The following is a 20,474-nucleotide window of genomic DNA, read 5'->3' as shown; positions in this document are numbered from 1 at the left end:
TGTGCTCCTGTGCACCAGCAAAGGAGTGCTGGAATAATGCTGGGGTGATGATGCTGGCACCTGTGTTTTGGTAGTTGTGCCATTTAGCTGTTGGCCAAGAGAGGATTGATGGGCTGCACAGTGAAGTCTGCAAAGAACAGTGTGCTCAAGGAGAAACAGGAGAGGAACATGGCTTCCAGTTCAGATAAATGCCAGCATTTTGCTGCCCATTCCTTGTCAAGAAATAAAGGAATGTCCTGAAGATCCCTTCAATGTGGGTGCACTATTGGCTGTATCAGTACTTGTGTTCTGTAAAACAGGTGAGTTGTTACAGCTTCTTGCCCCATTTATCACTGGAGAAAACCCAAATACTGCATTGCTCCATGTCTACTTTCTTCCAAGTAAAGGCAGATTTTGTTCATTCTTGAGTGGGACGTATTCATCTGTTGACAAGCAAATTCTTCTTGCCATTCACACAATGTTGATTTGCTCTAATTGGATTGTAATTAAGACCTACCTCTCACTTTAATTAAGGTTGATGGATTGTGAGGCAAAGTGTTGCATAATTTTCTCTGAAGAGAGTTTTTCTCTAATTCAATGACATATGAAGACAGGTGTAGCCTACCATACTTGTGGCATTAGTCTCCCACTCTGTCCTTTCCTCTCACCCAAAGGGAGGATCAAGGTCTGCAGGTCTCATCTGTGCACAGAAAGAGTTAATATCTCACCCACACCTGCAGATGCTCATGATGGTTTCTGCCGGGCAGTGGCCGAAGCAGTCACAGTGATGGATTTCAGGCAGTGCTGGGGCTGTGCCAAGATCTCAGGGGGCCAAGCCAGAACAGTCGTGGCTGTTCTGCCCCCATGGCTGGTCCCAGGCCCCTGCTCCCTTCAATTCCAGCTGCGGGCCGATGGCTTCCCCTCCCTGTGCCCGGCAGCCGCTGGGGCCGCGCGGGCCGTGGTGAAGGGGCCTGGCCCAGCCCAGAGCCGCTCCCGGGGCCTGGCGGAGCCCGGCTCGGTGCAGGCCAGGCTGGAGCAGGGCCGGCCTGACCAGCACCCAGTTAACTCTTCACAGCTGGGAACAACAGAGAGCTTTCCTGGCCTTGCCTGTCTTTAAAATGGGGATTTCACAGAGGAGGATCCAGCTTCTAAATGGTTTCATAGGTTGTCAGTTCTCAGAGCCAGCCAGCTGTTGGTTTTGCTAAGCACAGAGGAAGCTCTTAGCAGCCCCCTCCTAGAAAAATCATTTGCATGGGTGGCTTCTTCCCTCCTCACCAAATATCAACTAATACAAAACCAGTACAGACATTCAGGGTGTAACAGGAAGCAATTTTGAAGCAATTGTTTTAAAGCAAAATCAGTTATTAACCACAGAGATTGATGTCACTCCCCCAGACCACTGGAGAGGGACAGTGACTCTGCCACCTCCCCCCTGGCCAGCCCATTCCAATTCCCAATCAGCCTTTCTGGGAAGAACTCCTTCCTATTGTCCAGCCTAAACCTGCCCTGGTGCAGCTTAAGGCTGTGTCTCCTTGTCCTGCCCTCCAGCAGATCCCCACTCGCAGCCAGCTTGGTGTCATCTGCAATTTGTGAGTGCTGGACTCGACCCCCTCAGCCAGACCCTCAGTGAAGATATTAACCAGGACTGGGCCCAGCACAGATCCCTGGGGACACCACCAGGGACTGGACACCAGCTGGATGCAGCACCATCCCCACCACTCTCTGGGCCCAGCCTCCAGCCAGTTCTGCAGCCAGCAAAGAGTGCTCCTGTCCAAGCCGTGGGCTGCAGCTTTTCCAGGGAATGCTGTGGCTCTCCGTGTCCAAGGCCTTGCTGAAGTCCAGCTCGACACATCCAGAGCCTTTCCCGCACCCACCAGGCAGGTCAGCTGGTTATAAAAGGAGATCAGGTTGGTCAGGCAGGACCTGCCCCTCCTAAAGCCACGCTGGCTGGGTCTGAGCCCTGGGCCATCCTGGAGGTGCCGTGGGATGGCACTCAAGGGGATCTGTTCCAAAACCTCACCAGGCACCGAGCTCAGGCTGACAGGCCTGCAGTTCCCCAGAGCCTCCTGCCAGCCCTTCTTGGGGATGGGCTCACACTGGCACCTCCAGTCCTCTGGGACCTCCCCAGTGAGCCAGGACTGATGAGGAGAAATGATGGAGAGCAGCTTGGGGAGCTCATCCACCAGGTCCCTCATCCCCCTAGCATGGATCCCATCCCATCCCATCCACCTGTGAGCATCTGAGTGGCTCAGCAGGTCTCTGACTGCTTCCTCCTGGATTACAGGGGGCTCTTCTGCTCCCTGTCCCCATCTACCAGCTCAGGAGAACACTTGTCCTGAGGAAAACCTGTCTTAATATTGAAAAGGTGGTTTTATTTATTTAATGTTTATTAAATATTTAAAATTTTATGTTTATGTTTTATTAAATATTGAGGCAAAGAAGGGGTTAAGTACCTCAGCCTTTTCCTCATCTTTGGTAACCATATCTCCCCTAAGGAATGGAGGTTGTCCATAGCCTTCCTTTTGCCATTAATGTATTTATAAAAACATTTTTATTATCCTTCATAGAGGGATCCAGGTTAAGTTCTAATTGAGCTTTCACCTCTCTACTTTTCTTTCTGCATGACCTAATGACATCCTTAAACATTTCCTGAGTTCCCTGCCCCTCTGCCCAAAGGTGATTCATCCTCATATTTTCCTTGAGTTCCTCCAAAAGCTCCCTGCCCACTCAGGCCGATCATTTTCCTCACTAGCTCATTTTTCATCAGAGAAGTTCAGGCTGTTCCTGCTCCTTCAAGATTTCTTTCTTGAAGTGTGTCCATCCTTCCCGGAATGCTTTGATTTAAAAGGCTGTTGCCCTTAAAAAACTCAGTATCTGATTTGGTACTCCCCAAATCTGCATCCTTAATCAGCTGAAGTCTGCCCTTTGTAAGTCCAGTGTAGGAGTTTGGTTGATGCCCCTCCTTCTTTCACAGAATATTTCAAAACTCGATGATTTCATGGTCACTGTACCCCAGGCAGCCTCCAACCCCCACATCCCCCAGCAGCCCTTCTCTGTTTGTGAACAGCAGGAGACACAGCTTTCCTGGGCAGTGGCAAGAGAAGGAAACCTCCCCAAAGTGCAGCTTGGCAGGTTCAGCCTGGAGGGGAGGAGAAAGAAAAGTCCCTGCCAGGGTAGAATTTTGGTGCAGGAGGTGTCCCAGCATGAGACTGGACCATGCCATGGCTGTGTGTGCCAGGAGCCGGCAGTCAGTGGGGCCCAGGGATGCTCCAAGGGACTTGGAGTTTTGCTTCTGACTCCTTGAGCAGCTGCTTCAACCTTCTCTCAGTGCCTGAGGGTCCTGGACTCAGCCCCAAATCCAGCCTGGGGTTCATTGAAATACAGAAAGCCTCGGGGGCTCTTTCTCTTCCTTCCATTGTCTTCAAGTCCAAGGCTTGTGCAGCTGCTTGGAATTCTTTGGAATTCTGTTAAGGAGGAAGATTTGAAAATCCACCACATTTTTTTTCATTTAAATCAAGGCCATATTTTTTTTATTTTCTAGTTGAGAGAAGAGGTGACAGAAGCATTCCCCAAGTGATCTTGATGCTGAATGTCTCCTGAGGAGGTCTGGTCACAGAGAAGAATGAGCCCCTAGCGGGCTGCCCCTGTTTGGACAACCTGCTCCTCACCCTGAGCCTCAGCATGTCTGACATCGCCCACCTGGGACTGACAACCCAAAATATTGAAAACATTTATCAACTTTTCTTTATCATTAAAATCTAATAAATTAGTAAAAATAAATTTTTAATTTTTACAATAATATTATTCGGTATTTTTATAACCTAATTTTTATATTTATTTAAAAGAATTGATCCATTTTTATCAACTAAAAACCTTATCAAACTTTGGTTCTAAGTACCACAATTCCCTTCATTAATTAATTGATCACTATTTCTCCCTCTTTTTGCTAATTACTCCTATTTTTAGTCCTTTGAGCATATTTTTTTATAATTTTCTCAGACAGGGTAAAAGGGACCACTTTGGGGTCCACGGAGACTTTTCTGGGGAACATCTGGGGCAGTTTTGGGTCTGGGGAGGGAATTTAGAGAGAACCTGGGGGTCTGGAGGACACTTGGGGGAGCCGGGTGAGCACTTGGAGGGGCACTTAGGGATTCTGTGGGACAATTCGGGATCCAGGGGAGCACTTGGGGGTCCAGGGGGGCACTTGGAGGTCAGGGAGGGGAATCTGGGGGCCCTTCGGGGTCCGGGCGGGCACTTGGGGAGCTGTAACAGGGAATCTATGGGGCGCAGGGGATGATGGGAGTTGTAGGCGCCAGTATAATACGGTTTAATGGGGCCGTGGAGCATCACGGGAGTTGTAGGCGCAGCTCCAATGGATTCCGGTGAGGCGCGGGGCATGACGGGAGATGGAGTCCCGGCTGGAATAGCGCTCTATGGGCGCCGCGGAGCATGATGGGAGCTGTAGTCCTGGAAGTGGCTCGGAAGGCGCGTTTGGCGGTGTGGGGAAGCGCTTGGAGAAAACTTTTGTGTCCGAGCCGTGGCTGCAGGTGCTGAGGGCGAATGTATACGGCTCGGGAGCACTTGGGGGGAGCCTGGGGAGCTGTAACCGGGCTCTTTAGGGCGGGGGGCACGGCAGGAGGTTTGGGCGCGGAACTGTGTTCCGAATGGCTCAAATAGCACGAGGGATTGAGCGGGAGATGGGGTTAGGGAAGAAGTGGAGGAGGGAGGAAGAGGGGGAGCAAGAGGAAGAGGAGGGACAAAGGAGGATCAGGGAAAGGAGAAGGAACCACGAGGTCCAGCACTCCCTCAATTCACAGCCGCCTACCTATGGGATCATCACACCCCATCCCACAGGTGACCAGGGAGGGGGACCTCAGCCAAGATATTTTAGGTGCTCCCTATTTTGGGCTGCTTGAGGGGACGTTTGGAGAATGAAGAAATCCAAACCTGAGCAGAAAATGCCCCTTGGGGGTAAACTGGGGGTCCTGGCATCACTAAGTGGGGAGCTGGTAACCAGGGGAACTTTTTGGATTCTTGGCACTCCCAGCAGCCTGGGGAGGGCAGGGACCGAGTAGACAGAGGACCCCCAGTGCAAGAGTGACCCCCAGCAGCTGGGACAGAGAGGAACCCCTGAACACCAAAGTGGAGAGACCAGAGACATGGAACTCCTGGGAGGCATTTTCAGGGCTGAATCTTGGTGTTTGGGAGGTTTTTATGGACTCCAGATGCCCGGTGACTTCTGGAGATGGACTTGGGTAGAGGGACCTTCAAACTCAAACCTCCCCAAACCAGGATTTCCCATTCCCAAATCTTGGCTGGATGGAGAAGGAGGCTGCAAGGAAAAGGAAGATGCCCCAGGACACCCAGGCAGGTGAGGAGGAAGTCAGTGCCCCTTTCCCCCTCTCTCCTGCTCCATCTCCCAGCCCAGCATGGCCCCTGGCTGCAGGACAACCCCGCTGCCGACGCCGTCCTGCCGGGGACGCACTGGGGGGATCTCCTTCCCCTTCCCTCTGGCACGGAGGCAAATCCCATCCTCTCCTTGTCCTTCCTCCCCCAGACAAGGAGCTGAGGATGGAGACCAGGGAGGAAAGATCCCCACAGCAGAACCTCGTGGAAGAGGCCATTGTGAGCAGCTCCATGGCTGAGGAATGTAATGGGGAGGAAAATCTGCAGAGATCCCGCAGGAGGAGGGGCTCCAAACCCATCCCAGGGTGCTCTGAGGAGGAAAGACCCACCCTGTGCCGGGAAGGCGGCCGGAGATCCAGCCGGGGCTCTGAGCTGGTGGTCCATGAGCAGCTTCAGGATGGGAAGAAGCCCTACAAGTGCTTGGAGTGTGGGAAGAGCTTCAGCCAGAGCAACAGCCTGATCCGCCACCAGATGATCCACACTGGGGAATGGGCCTACGAGTGTGGGGAATGCAGGAAGGGCTTCAGCTGCAGCTCCCACCTCATCCGTCACCAGCGCATCCACACTGGGGAGAGGCCCTACGAGTGTTCTGAGTGTGGGAAGAGGTTTCACAGCAGCTCCACTCTCCTCAGGCACCAGCGGATTCACACGGATGAGAGGCCCTTCCGCTGCCCCGACTGTGGGGAGGGCTTCAAGCGAAACTCCAACCTCATCAAGCACCAGCGTATTCACACCGGGGAGAGGCCCTATGAGTGTGGGGAATGTGGGATGACCTTCAGCCGGAGGTCCCAGCTGACCATCCACCAGATGATCCACACTGGGGAGAGGCCCTACGAGTGTCCCCAGTGTGGGAAAAGGTTTCAGACCAGCTCCACTCTCCTACAGCATCAGCCGATTCACACGGATGAGAGGCCCTTCCACTACCCCGACTGCAGGAGGGGCTTCAAGAAAGACCCCCACCTCATCAGGCACCAGCGCATCCACACTGGGGAGAGGCCCTACCAGTGTCCCCAATGTGGGAAGAGCTTCAGCGAGAGCTGTCACTTGAGCAAACACCAACGGAGGCACCGGTAAGGGAAGCTCTGCAAATGCCCCAAAGTGCAGGATAAGCTTTCTCCACAGCTCCAGCCTCATCCCCCCTTGGAGGACCAACATAGGGCAGAGACCTGGTGATCCATGTTCCCTGTGATCCATGATGGGAAGACACCTGTACCTTTTCTTGCCCGTGGCAATGACATGATTTGGGATCAAAGAATGTGAGAGTGTGATCATGGCCCATTATATTCAGTCCCACCTCAGGTCACTGCCAGGGGCAGGAAAAGGACTCCCTGTCTCTCACCAGAGGAGAAGGGTGTCCTTTCCTGGCAGGAGGAAATACGTGGCCAGGAAGAGCCGGTCGATGACATTTTAGTTTTCCCAGTAAATAGATTGTCTTATCCCTTCTGTTATCCAAATTGTTTCTGTACCTATTTGTTCCTTATCCCATTGCTGTTGTCAATAAATTGTTCTTATCCCAGCCTGGAATCTTTGCCTTTTCTGCTTTCCATGGGAGGTGGGAGAGAAGCGAGCGGCAGAGCTGTATTAGCAGGAGCAGGAAATTGGGGAATGCCATTCCTGAAACCCAGCCCGTGGAAACCGAGCATCCCAGCTGGTGCCAGGCCTGGTTGCCATGGCAGCAGCCTTGGGAGCGGGTCCCTGGCTGGGGGCTGTGGGAACCTCTTCCCTCTGGTGCCCAGGGACAGGAGTGGAGGGAGCGGCTGGAGCTGAGGCGGGCAGGTTTAGGCTGGATGTGAGGAAAAGGTTTTTCCCGCGAGGCTGCTGGGGCACTGAACAGGCTCCCCAGGGAAGGCTCCCAGCTCCAGGGCTGGCTGAGCTCCAGCAGCGTTTGGCCAGCGCTGCCAGGCCCAGGCTGGGATTGTTGGGGTGTCCTGTGCAGGGCCAGCAGTTGGACTGGAGGATCCCCATGGCTCCCTCCCAACTCAGCCAATTCTGTGGCTCTGGGATCCCAGGAGCCTGGGGATGGGACTGCAAATGGTTGCCATGGCAATGGACTCTGGCTCCAGGCCTGAGCTGGTGTCCATGGCAACCACCCCTGGCATGGGGCCATAGCAACAGGGGCTGTGATGGTTGTCATGGAAACAGACCACAGCAGAGAGACAGCTCTGGCCAGGAGCAGCTCCTGAGCACAGCCCAGCAGGGCTGGGGCCCTGCCAGGGCAGCTCAGGGACACGAGCAGGCCCAGACAGAGCTCCCAGGGGCTCAGCACTGGCAGGGGCTGTGGGATGTCCCAGAGGGGGCTGTGTCACAGCAGCACCTCTGTGGCTGTGTCCTGGAGCCCCAGAGCACCTGTGATGCCAGAAAGGGGCTGTGTGACTGCTCAGAGTTTGTTGTGTGACATCACTGAGCAGCTATGGCATCATAGAGGGGACTGTGTGACATCACAGAGAAAGCTGTGACATCATGACATGGCTGCATGACATCATAGTGCCATGGATGACATTGGCGGGCAGCAAAGAGCGGCACCAATGGCGGGGCTGGAGGCGGCTCTGGGGGCGGGGCCAGGGCTGTGGGCGGGGCCGCAACGGAGCAGCGCGATGGCTCCAGCGCTGGGGCCGGGGGCGCTCCCGGTGGGCGGCGAGAGGTGAGGGGGGACCCCCGGCACCGGGACTCTTTGATCGCCCATTCCGGAGCGCCGAGGGGCCCCTAAACCCCCATTCCTGGGCGCCGCCATCCCACCGAACCCCCATTCCCGGCCGTGGGTCCCACCCTGCACCCCCTTATCCGGCACCAGGAACGCCTGCACCCCTTTCCCGGCCATCCCGCCTCCCGCAGCCCCCAGAGCCCCCTTCTCCTTGACCCATTTACCCCCTGGACCCCTATTCCTGCCTCTCCCTGCACCCAGCCCCTCCTTTACTCAGCACTGAGGACACCCGGGACCCCTATTCCCAGCCATCCCGGCTTTCCCTGCACTGTCCTGGCAATGGGGACACCGGGGACCCTTGGAGCTCCCTTTCCTGGATACAGGAACTCCCTGAACTCCAGCCATGCCACATCTAGCCAGCCCTAGCCTTCCCTCTTGTCAGTCCTGGCATCCCCAAATGCCCTTCCCGGCTCTCCCCGTTCCCCCTTTCCTTCAGCTGTGACCCCCCCGATCCCAAATCTCCAAATGTCCCCCCAGTTCTCCTCTCCCTGCGTTCCCTGCACGCGGCGCTGTCGGAGCCCGGCCCGGGCTTCCCGCAGTCCATGTCCATGGGGTCCCTGGCTGGGATCCCCTTCCAGCGCCGCCGCAGCGAGCGGGGCCGGGTGGAGCCGCAGCCGCCAGGGATGGCGGCCGGAGCCGAGCCGGGATCTTGGGATAGCCAGGGCTGGGATATTGGGATAGCCAGGGCTGGGATATTGGGATAGCCAGGGCCGGGATATTGGGATAGCCAGAGCTGGGATATTGGGATAGCCAGAGCTGGGATATTGGGATAGCCAGAGCCGGGATCTTGGGATAGGCAGGGCCGGGATATTGGGATAGCCAGGGCTGGGATATTGGGATAGCCAGAGCTGGGATATTGGGATAGCCAGGGCTGGGATATTGGGATAGCCAGGGCTGGGACCTTGGGATAGCCAGGGCTGGGATATTGGGATAGCCAGGGCTGGGATATTGGGATAGCCAGAGCTGGGATATTGGGATAGCCAGGGCTGGGATATTGGGATAGCCAGGGCTGGGATATTGGGATAGCCAGGGCTGGGATATTGGGATAGCCAGGGCTGGGATATTGGGATAGCTAGAGCTGGGATATTGGGATAGCCAGGGCCGGCACAAGGAGCGGCACCGGCACGGGGCCAGCGGGGAGCTGCAGATGCTGCAGCAGCGGCACAGCCAGAGCGGGGCTGAGCGGGGGGAGCCGGGGCTGGGGGATCTGTGGGGCTGCGATGGCAACTGTGGCACCGCCATGGGGATCCCTGAGATCCAGGCTGAGGGATTAACAAATTCCCTGGCTCACAGCTGCAGGGAATGTCTCTGGAAATATGTCAGATATGGGCGGGAGGCGCTGGAGTGTAAAGGTGGGGAGGACAGAGTTCCCAGGGGATATGGGAATGGGAATGTGGGATCGGGGAGGGCAAAATTTGGGAACATTTGAATTCCCATGGAAATTCCATGGATGGATCTCAGACATCATCCCATTCCCACGGGACCTCCACGGATGGATCCTGCTGCTGTCCCATTCTGTAGATGGATCTCACTGCTATGCCATTCCCATGGAATTCCATGGGCAAATCTTCCTATCCCACTGCCATGGGAGCTCCAATCCAGTTCCCCCCAAACCCATCCTGGGGGACCCCCCATGACCCACCCATCCACCCCAAACTCTTCCTGGGTCCCCCCTCCTCCCCCCAAAATGGGAATTCCTGGGAGTCCCCCTGTGTCCCCTCCCCCAGGACTTTGGGGGTCCCACCCTGCCTGTCCATGCACCCCCAGATTTCTTCCACAGCCCCCCTGTGATGGTGGAGGGTGGGGGCCGAGTGCTGGTGCCCCCCTGCCTGCAGCAGATCCAGCGGTGAGGGCAGTTCGGGGGGTCCCTCAGCATTTGGGGTCCCTGGGATTTGGGGTGACCCCCCGGGCCCCCCAGGATCTCCCTGAACACGCTGACGCTGCTCGTGCGCAGTGAGAAGGTTCAAACCCGGCACTGGGGTGTCCCCAGCACTGCCACCCGCATTGCCCAGGTACCCCCAAACCTGCCGAGAACCCCCAAACCCCCCAGGACACCCCAACCTTCCCTGATCTCAAACACATCCCTGGATGCTCCAAAAACTCCCCAAAACCGCAAAACTCCATACAGACATTGAGATGGTTCATACCTGGCACGGGGTCCCTATCTCCATCACCAGCAGGTTCCCCAAAACAGCCTTGGGACCCCCAATTCCACCCCCAGGATCACCCAAATTCCCCCATCAGGATTCCTGTAAACCCCCTTGAGAACCCCAAAAAACAACCGTGGCCCCAAAACCACCCAGAACTTCTGAAAACCCTCAGGAACCCCTCACAAAGATTTATACCCAGCATGGGGACCCCATCACCTTCATTGGCATCACCCAGGTACCCCCAAACCCCTCCCGGGATCCCCAACCCCTCCCGGGACCCCCAACTCCTCCCGGGGCTCCACTGCCGGAACCAACGGGAGTGGTGTTGCCCTTTTAAGAGGAGTTAGAGTGGGACCCGACAATACCGGGGGCCCTTAAAGCGGCCATGGTAGAGAGAACCCCCAAAATCCAACCTTGGGGACAAAACATCTCCTACAGGGGCTTGGGGTGGGGACACCCCTAAAAATGTCACTTAAAGCCGTCATGATCCCCCCCTAAAAAGGGGTTTGTGGAGCTGCAGCTGCACAAACACCCCAAAATGGGGAAGAAAAAACACCCTGTAGTGGTGGGATCCCCCCCAAAAAACCTGAAAAAGAGAAAAACTCCTCTTGAGAGGGGCCTGAAGACCCTGAAAGGCCCTGGAAGAGGGACAAGATCCCCTCCTCTGCTGGGGCCTCCCCGAGCCGGGAACTCTCCCGTTCCTGCACTCGGGGGAGCCCCGAACGACGGCGGCTCCTGGGCTGAGCCCCCCTCAGCCGGGGCTGCGGGGGGAACTGGGGGGGCTGGGACGGGGCTTGGGGGTCCTGGGGTGAACTGGGGGACCCTCAGTGCTCCCACCTCCCCCTGTTCCCCTGTCCCGCCCCGTTCCCATTGTTCCCCCAAACCTCCGCTGCCCCCAGCTCGGTTTGGGGGGGACCCAGCCCTTTCCCATCGTGTCCCGGCCCGGCCCCGCTCACCCGAGGGCTCCGAACCACGCCCAGGGACAGAGGAGGGACAGAGGAGGAGGAAGAGGAGGGACAGAGGAGGAGGAAGAGGAGGAGCAGGAGGAGGAAGAGCTGGAGCAGGCAGAGGAGGCTCCACGTGCGCTCCCCACTCTCTGGATCTGCAGCTCCTTCGGGACCATCGCCCCCCATCCCGCAGGTGCCCGGGGAGGGGGAGCTCGCCCCAAATACCCCGGGGCTCCCTGGGTTTGGGGTTTTTGGGGGGGATGTTTGGGGATGGCAGGGCTCCAGAGCCGAGCCGCAGATGCTCCTCGGGGGGACCCCGGGGGTCCCCGGGAGGTGTTTTTGGGGGGTCCCGGTGGCGGTGGCGGCAGAGCCCCGGCAAAGGGGCCGGGGAGATGCGGGTCCGGCACGGCCGGGAAAGGGGTTCGGGGCTCCCGGTGCCGGCAGTGGCTGCTCCCAGCATGAGCCCAGTTGCTCCCCCCGTGTGGTTTCAGTTTCCTCGGCAGCAGGATGAGCCAAATCACTCCCAATCATTCCCTATTAGGGTACAGCTTGTCTCCATTTTTCCCAAATGTTATCCCCATTTTCCCACAATTTTATCCCATTTATCTCAAATTTTCCCCGTTTTTATCCCGGTTTTATCCCATTTTTTCCATTTTTCCTCATTTTATCCCGTTTTCATATATTTTTTCCCCATTATTATCCTATTTTTTTTATTTTTCCCTAATTTTCACACATTTTTCTCTTTTTACCTCTATTTACTCCCTTTTAAACTCATTTTCCTTAATTTTTTTCTTAATTTTTCTGATTTTTTTCCTATTTTTTCTTGCATTTTTACTCAATTTTTTCTCCATGTTGTCCTAATTTTTCCCAATTTTTTTCCCATTTTTAATCTATTTATTCCCCATTTCCCCATTTTACCCTCTTTTTGCTCTATTTTTCCCCGGTTTGTTCCCCATGTTCTCTCCTGTTTTCCCCATTTTCTTCCATTTTTCTCCCACTTTCACTTCATTTTTACCATTTTTATTCCCATTTTCCCTTCATTTTTCTCCCAGTTTCTCTCATTTTTTTTCCCCATTTTTATCCTGGTTTTATCTCATTTTCCCATCATTTTATTCCCATCTTCCATTCCTTTCTCCCATTTTTCTCAATTTTTCCTCCATTTCCATCCCATTTGTCCTTATTTTTATCCCATTTTTTCTCTATTTTTTCCCATTTTGGCTCCAATTTCCCCCATTTTTACTCCATTTCCATCCTATTTTTCCCTATTTCCTCCTAATCTTCCCCATTTAATTATTCCAAAAAATTAATATTTTGGGGGGGAAAAATAGAAATTTTGGCGGGAAAACAGGGTGCTTTGGGGGCAAAACTCCATGAATTTGAATCACAGCTTTCCCATTATTTTTCCATGATTTTTCCATGATTTCTAGCCGGAAGGAGGAGTGGGATTCATCCAAACATTGTGGAAGCTGGAATAGGACCAGGCCATCTTACCTTCCCAAAAATCTTGACCAGCTCATCTGCAATTCCACCTTTCCCCACTCCCTGGATTCCCAGGTCTGGAAATTCTTCTATGACCTCCCAGGTAGGCAATTCCCAAAATTCCATGGAAAAATGGGATAGGGGGATTTCATCCTGTTTTTTTCCTGAATTTCCCCATTATTTTCCCCAATTCTTTTCTCTCTTTTTTTTAATTAATTTTCCTGATTTTCCCTGAATTTTTCCCAGTTTTTTCACCATTTTTTTCCTGATTTTTTTGTTTTTCCTGATTTTTCACTCTTCCCAAAATTTTTTTGTCTTTTCCCCAACTTTTTCTCAAATTTTTCCATAATTTTTCTGATTTTTCCCATTTTTTCCCAATTTTTTCTCTTGTTTTTCCCATTTTTTTTTCTGATTTTCCCCCAATTTTTTTCATTTTTTTTTCTGATTTTTTTCCCTGATTTTTTCCAGGTTTTATTCCCTTTTCCTTATTTTTTTCCTGATTTTTCACAATTTTTTTCAGAATTTTTTTCACATTTTTTTCATTTTTTTTTCCTGATTTTTCCCTCTGATTTGTCCAAATACTTCCCTTTTTTTCCTAATTTTTCTTGATTTTTTCCTGTTTGTTTCCTTGATATTTCCTAGTTTTTTGCCAATTTTTTTCCCCAATTTTACAAAGTTTTTCCCCACTTTCTTGTATTCATTTTTTTTTTCCTTGATTTTTCCCAATTTTTTCCCAGTCTTCTTCCTCTTTCTTTTCCTGATTTTTCCCTGTTTTTTTCCCAATTCTTTTCCTAAATTTTTTTCTTGATTTTCCCTTAGTTTTTCATGATTTTTCCCTCTTCTTTTCGCAATTTATTCCTGGTTATTCCCCATTTTTTTTCACAATTTGTCCCTGATTTTTCTCTGTATTTCCTAATTTCTTTACTGGTTTTTCCTGATTTTTTCCAGGTTTCTTCCCTCTCTTTACTTGATTTTACCCAATATTTGATCAATATTTTTCCAGATTTTCCCCATTATTTCCTGATTTTTTCCTGTTTTTTTTCCTGATTTTTTTCCTGATTTTTTTTCATTATTTTGTTATTTTTCTAATTTATTTTCAATTTTTCCCCATTTCTTTTCTTAAAGTTTTCCTTGATTTTTGTGCTTTTTCCTGCTTTAATCCCATTTTTTTCCGTGATTTTTCCCTTTTCCTTTCCCTAATCTTTCTGGTTTTTCCCAATTCTTTCCTGATTTTTTTCATTATTTTTTCTGATTTTTCCAGATTTTTTTATCCTTTTCCTGTTTGTTTCCCTGATTTTCCACTGATTCTCTTTTTTTTTCCACATTTTTCCTCTGATTTTTTCCAAATTATTTTCCTTATTTTTTTGCAATTTTTTCTCAGATATTTCTGGTTTTTCCTTCATTTTTCCAATATTTTTCCCAATTTTTTCCTGATTTTTCCTGATTTTTCCCAGGGTCTTTTCGGCTTTCTTTTCCTGATATTTTCCCTCATTCCTCACAATTTTTCACAATTTTTTTCATGTATTTCCCATTTTTTCCTGATTCTTCTCTCTTCCTTTCCCAAATTTCTTCTAGCTTTTTCCCAATTTCTTCTCAAATTTCCCTAGTTTTTACCTGATTTTTCCTGTTTTTTTTCCTATTACTTTCCAGTTTTTATTCCTCTTTCTTTTCTGTATTTCCCCAATTTTTCCAAGTTCTTTCCCAGTTTTTTTCATGATTTCACAAATATTTCCAATTTTCCCTGGTTGTTCATGACTTTTCCTTCTTTTCCTATTTTTTCCTGATTTTCTCCCCATTTTTTCTGACTTTTCCTGATTTTTCCCAGATTTTTTCCACTGTCTTTTCCTGATTTTTCCCCAGTTTTTTCACATTTTTTTTCTTGAGTTCTCTCTTTTTTTTCCCCAAAATTTTTCCTGGTTTTCCCCAATTTTTTGTCAGATTTTCCCCTGTTTTTCCCAATTTCTTCCTGATTTTTCCCTGATTTTTTTGAATTTCACCCTGATATTTTTCTGTTTTTTCCCCGAATTTTCCCTTCAATTTTCCTTGAATTTATCCTGGGCTTTTTTCCATTTTTTCCCCAATTTTCCAGTTTCCGTCACACTCCCAGTCTAATCCCAGTCACTCCCAGTATGAGGCCAGTGGCCCCCAGTTGCTCCCTGTCAGTTCCAGTATGACCCCAGTAGCCTCCAGTGTGATCCCTGGGACTCCCTGTCTCTCCCAGTATATCCCAGTCAGCCCCAGCACGCTCCCAGTCATTCCCAGCTCCTCCCAGTTGCTCTCAGCATGATTCCAGTTGCTCACAGCCACTCCCAGTCAATCCCAGTATGATTCCAGTCACCCTCAGTGGGATCCCAGTCTCAGCCAGCATGGACCCAGCTGCTCCCACTGTGTCCCAGTATGATCCCAGTTGAGTATGATCCCAGAAAAGTTGTAATTCTTCCCAGTTCCTACCAGTATGATCCCAGTTGTCCCTGGAATAGTCCCAGTCCATCTCAGCACGATCCCACTCACTCCCAGTTTCTCCCACTGTGGTTCCAGCTGTTCCCAGTTATGGTCACTGTCACTCCCAGTATATCTCAGCTGCCCAGAGCATGCTTGTGCTCATTCCCAGTCATTCCCAGTTACCCCAGTAGGGTTCCAGTTACCCCAGTACAAACCAGTCCCTGCCAGTGCTGCCACTCCTGGGATCCCCCAGCCCTGTCTGTGTTCCCCCTCCCGCATCTCCCCAGAGCAGCCCCAAGGGCTGGCAGTCCCCAGCCAGGGTCCCCAGCCAGCCCCAGGTTGGATCTGCAGCCCCCAATTTTCCCAGTTTCCCTCTCCTTTTCCCCGGGCCGGGTTCCCCCCGTCCCCAGCGGGTGGGAGCAGCGGAGAGCCCCGCGCTGCCCATCCCGACCTGTCCCGGCTCCATCCCCGCTCCTGCCGTGGGCTGTGAGGGGTTTGGGAACGGGGCACCGAGGGTGTCACTGCTCCTGGGGGAGGAGGAGGAGGGATGGAAGAGGAGGGATGAAGAAGGAGAGAGAGAGAAGGGATGGAAGTAGGAGAAGAATCTGGTGTTAGGGAGGAGAAGGAGGAGGGATGGAAGGGGAGGAGAGGGAGGAAGATGTTGTAAATACTCCACAAACCCCTTCATTCTTGTCCCCCATGGGGATGTGTCCGCCCTTCACAGAACACGGGCGGGAAGGGGTCTCAAAATATATCCAACATGGACCTAAGGTATTTTAGACAAAGAAGGCTCAGACTTACGAGACGTGGTCCCAGGTCAAGGAAGAGGCTGAGATTCCTCGGGTGCTCTCTTAAACTTGGGGGAGGGGGTGGCCAGGGGATACAGGGGGGTTACAGGCAATGGGAAAGGGAAAAGAAAAGGGAGGTTAGGTAGGGACTGACCTTATACAACACCAAGGGTGAGTTCTTCCCTTGGGACAGACCATAATTTTTTAAATGCACTTCAACAGGAAGAGGAGGGACAAAGGATGATCAGGGAAAGGAGAAAAAACCAAGAGGTCAAGAACTCCCTGAATTTACAGTCCCCCACCTGTGGGATCATCACCCCCCATCTCACAGGTGCCCCGAGAGGGGGAGCGCAGCCCAGATATCCTGGGGGGTCCCTGGGTTGGATTTTGGGGGGGGGGGGGGGCGGGATATTTAAGAATTAAGGACTGCAAAGCTGAGCAGAAAATGCCCCTTGTGAAGATATTGGGGGTCCCAGCATCCCGCAGTAGGGAGATGGAAACAGGGGGAACTTTTCAGATTCCTGGCACTCCCAGCAGCCTGGGGAGGGCAGGGACCGAGCAGACAGGGGACCCCCAGAAAGAGTGTGACCCCCAGCAGCTGGGATGGGGGGAACCACTGAACACCAAAAGGGGAGAGACCAGAGAGGGGGAACTCCTGGGAGGCATTTTCAGGGCTGAATCTTGGTGTTTGGGAGGTTTTTATGGATAGCTTGGGATTTCTAGAGATGGACTTGGGCAGGAGGAACCCCCTAATCCAATGTGCTCATGAATTGTATTTTTCCCCAAACCAGGATTTCCCAATCCCAGACCGTGGCCAGATGGAGAAGGAGGCTGTGAGGAAGAGGAAGATGTCCCAGGACACCCAGGCAGGTGAGGAGGAAGTCAGTGCCCCTTTCCCCCTCTCTCCTGCTCCATCTCCCAGCCCAGCATGGCCCCCGGCTGCAGGACAACCCCGCTGCCGACGCCGTCCTGCCGGGGACGCACTGGGGGGATCTCCTTCCCCTTCCCTCTGGCACGGAGGCAAATCCCATCCTCTCCTTGTCCTTCCTCCCCCAGACAAGGAGCTGAGGATGGAGACCAGGGAGGAGAAATCCCCACAGCAGAACCTCATGGAAGAGGCCATTTTCAGCGGTACCACAGTGCAGGAAACCAATGGGGAGGAAAAGCTTCAGAGATCCTGCAGGAGGAGGGGCTCCAAACCCATCCCAGGGTGCTCTGAGGAGGAAAGACCCACCCTGTGCCAGGAAGGCGGCCAGAGATCCAGCCAGGGCTCTGAGCTGGTGGTCCATGAGCAGCTTCAGGATGGGGAGAAGCCCTACAAGTGCTTGGAGTGTGGGAAGAGCTTCAGCCAGAGCAACAGCCTGATCTGCCACCAGATGATCCACACTGGGGAATGGGCCTACGAGTGTGGGCAATGTGGGAAGGGCTTCAGCTTCAGCTCTGAGCTCATCCGCCACCATCTCATCCACACTGGGGAGAGGCCCTACGAGTGTCCTGAGTGTGGGAAGAGGTTTCGGATCAGCTCCCATCTCCTCCAGCACCAGCGCATTCACACGGATGAGAGGCCCTTCCACTGCCCTGACTGTGGGGAGGGCTTCAAATACAACTCCACCCTCGTCAGGCACCGGCGCATCCACACTGGGGAGAGGCCCTACGAGTGTCCCCAGTGTGGGAAGAGCTTCAGCTGCAGCTCCAGCCTGATCTGCCACCAGAGGATCCACACTGGGGAACGGCCCTATGAGTGTCAGGAGTGTGGGATGACCTTCAGCCAGAGGTCCCAACTGATCTGCCACCAGATGATCCACACTGGGGAGAGGCCCTACGAGTGTCCTGAGTGTGGGAAGAGGTTTCAGACCAGCTCCACTCTCCTCGTGCACCAGCGGATTCACACGGATGAGAGGCCCTTCCGCTGCCCCGAGTGCAAGAAAGGCTTCAAGCAAAACTCCAACCTCATCACCCACCGGCGCATCCACACTGGGGAGAGGCCCTACGAGTGTCCCCAGTGTGGGAAGAGCTTCACCCAGAGCTCTCACTTGACCCAACACCAACAGAGGCACCGGTAAGGGAAGCCCTGCGAGTGCCCCAAGTGCAGGAAGAGCTTCATGTGCTGCTCCAGCTCCATCCCCCATGGGAGGACCCACGTTGGGCAGAGCCCTGATGACCCACGTTCCCAGTGATCTCTGTTGGGAACACACTGGGCTGGAGATCGTTTTATTTTCTGTCACCTCAAAACCACTCAATGCCACTGAATCCTACTCAGTACCTCTCCAAAATTATTTAGTTTCACAACCCCTCAGGGTGTGATGCCTTAAGTTTTAGCTTTCATATTTTTCATATTCTGTGCTGCCTAGGTTTGTAGTTTTGAACTCCATATTAAGTATTAGTGAGCTCTCTTCACAGAGTAGGTAGACAAAACAATTCCTTTTCTATCTTGATACCAAGGACAATTGTTACAAGTTCCAGGCCCAAAAGCATAAACAAGGGTGGACTGAAGAAAGAAAACAAGAAGGATGGGACTTCATCATCTGAAGCTGTAATTGGACAATGAACCCCAATATGCAGATGAACCTAAAATTCTAAAAATGTGGGACTTTGTGATCAGTTGTCCATTTTTGTGACCACTTTTGCTCCATCTTGGGTGTAGCCCTGGCCAGGCTCTTGTACTGCCCAAGGTGTATCTCTAACACGCTGGTCCTGGGTGGAGAGACAAAATCCACGATTCATGCTCCAGGTGCTCATCAGACAAAACAGCCTCATTTATTATTCAGAACTCACTTGAATACCAAATTCAGATTTCCCAGGCTAGACAGCCATTGGCTGATACTTCCCTCCCTGCCCAGCATCCTGGCCAGTGGTGTGCAGTGGTTCAGACATGAATTAGGCTCGCTAAATTAGATTTGTGTTATGGCTAAAGTAGATTTACTGCTAAATTAGATTTGTGTTATGTCTAGATTTACTTTGTCCAGTCCTGACCAGCTCTACTGTGACCATACTGTGACTATTTACCCTTTTTGGTTAAATTAAAAAATACAAAATGCTCTCTGTTATCCTATCTGCAAGGGCCCTTTGCAGACATGATAACAGGGACAGCATGGGTTTAATTTGAATGAAGTTTTCTAATTAATTTGACGCAATTAATTCTCTTCAGCAAGCAATATGCATTGTGTACTTAATTGAGTTTGCAACACTCCCTTCCAGGAGCTGGCAGACAGGATCACAATCCTTTAAGCTAACAAACCACAGGTTAACTACTTACAGTGAAAAGTTACAACTTAATATTAAAAAACAAGAAAGTATTTAGAACTGAGATTATACCTGAACTCTTTAAACAAGAAACAAAAACATTCAACATTTAGAACCGTGAGAAAAACCCAACTTAGCAGAAAAACAATTTGTAAACAAACAGTTTTTAAATGAACTGTCTTTTCAAGAGTCTGATTTTCACGTTGAATAAGTTGTTCTGGTTACTCTTCTTTAATCTGCTCCATCACATCCGTAGAGGTACTGTCAGGAGGGTGTTGTTTGTGTCCTTTGGCTGTATGTTCAACTCTTTCACATTGGTTGCAGCTTGCATTATCACTTCTTTGTCCCTGAGCTGTCCCCTGTGGAATCGGCTTGTGTGGACAGTTTATTTTCCCGTGGCCTTGTTGTCCACACTTGTAGCAATGGGGTGTGAGTTTAACAGCAGCTGTAATAGAATTGGCTAGCATATCCATGTGATGAGATCCAGTCCCAACCTTAGCACATGCTGTAATCATCTCCTCCAGAGATGGATTCCCTTGAGGTACTGCAGCTATAATTTTTCTACAGTCTTGGTTTGCATTATCTCGTGCCAGTTGTAGCATTAATTGACCCCTTGCTTCACTGCATATATAGCTCATGGGGGTTTTGTCTTCTACTTGAATAGCTTTGGGTTGGCACTGACAAGTTGGTAATTCTTGTTAGAGCTCACATTGCTAAGTCTTTCACTTGTGTTAGAATTGCAGAGTTCAAGCAAGCCTGGGTTTGGGGATCTTCTGATACTGCTGAATGATTTATTGCATGAACAGCCTTAGCTACTTTGCTTTCTGGGGTCCCACCACACATTCCTCCCTCTTGTTTTTCAGTAATTCCTGTTAAAGTGCCATGTGCTCTTCCCACAATGGCCTGTTTTATTGTTATTTGAGGAACGCCAGTGTGGTGTGTTACACTCCAGGGCTGTAGGAAATGTTTTGTTTTCTGTGAGATGTGTGTTGTTTTGATGCTATGAGGGATGCTCAAAACAGCAAAGGCTGACTGCCAGTGTGCAGTGGCATCCCGACCCTTTTCTCTTGTGTGTTTTATAGCACATATTGCTGATGAAAAGGTATCTGTGGATAAATGTACATATTTTAAATGTCTGAATTCAGGGATGTGTGTGACATGGGTTTAGCAGATTTGTAAGGCACGCAGTCCACAAGGGTTTGCTCCCATCTGCAGTGGTGCAGTGTGGCCCTGGTGTCCTGATGGGACACTTGTGGTTGGGTTCTTTTTCCCCCTTGGACTAAAGATTGATGAGATAGAGGCAGTTTTCTCTTGTTTGGACTTGGTTGTTTATTCTTCT

The 20,474-nt window shown here is 51.4% G+C and overlaps 1 pseudogene; it reads left to right on the top strand.

The window, feature by feature from the left end:
* The window catches only part of LOC131586381 (uncharacterized), a 655,697-nt pseudogene that overhangs the window by 140,918 nt on the left and 494,305 nt on the right, over positions 1-20,474 (top strand).

This window comes from Poecile atricapillus, chromosome 19 (genome assembly GCF_030490865.1).
Source record: "Poecile atricapillus isolate bPoeAtr1 chromosome 19, bPoeAtr1.hap1, whole genome shotgun sequence".
NCBI classification, from domain to species: Eukaryota; Metazoa; Chordata; class Aves; order Passeriformes; family Paridae; genus Poecile; species Poecile atricapillus.
This window is presented reverse-complemented; position numbering and strand designations above follow the sequence as displayed.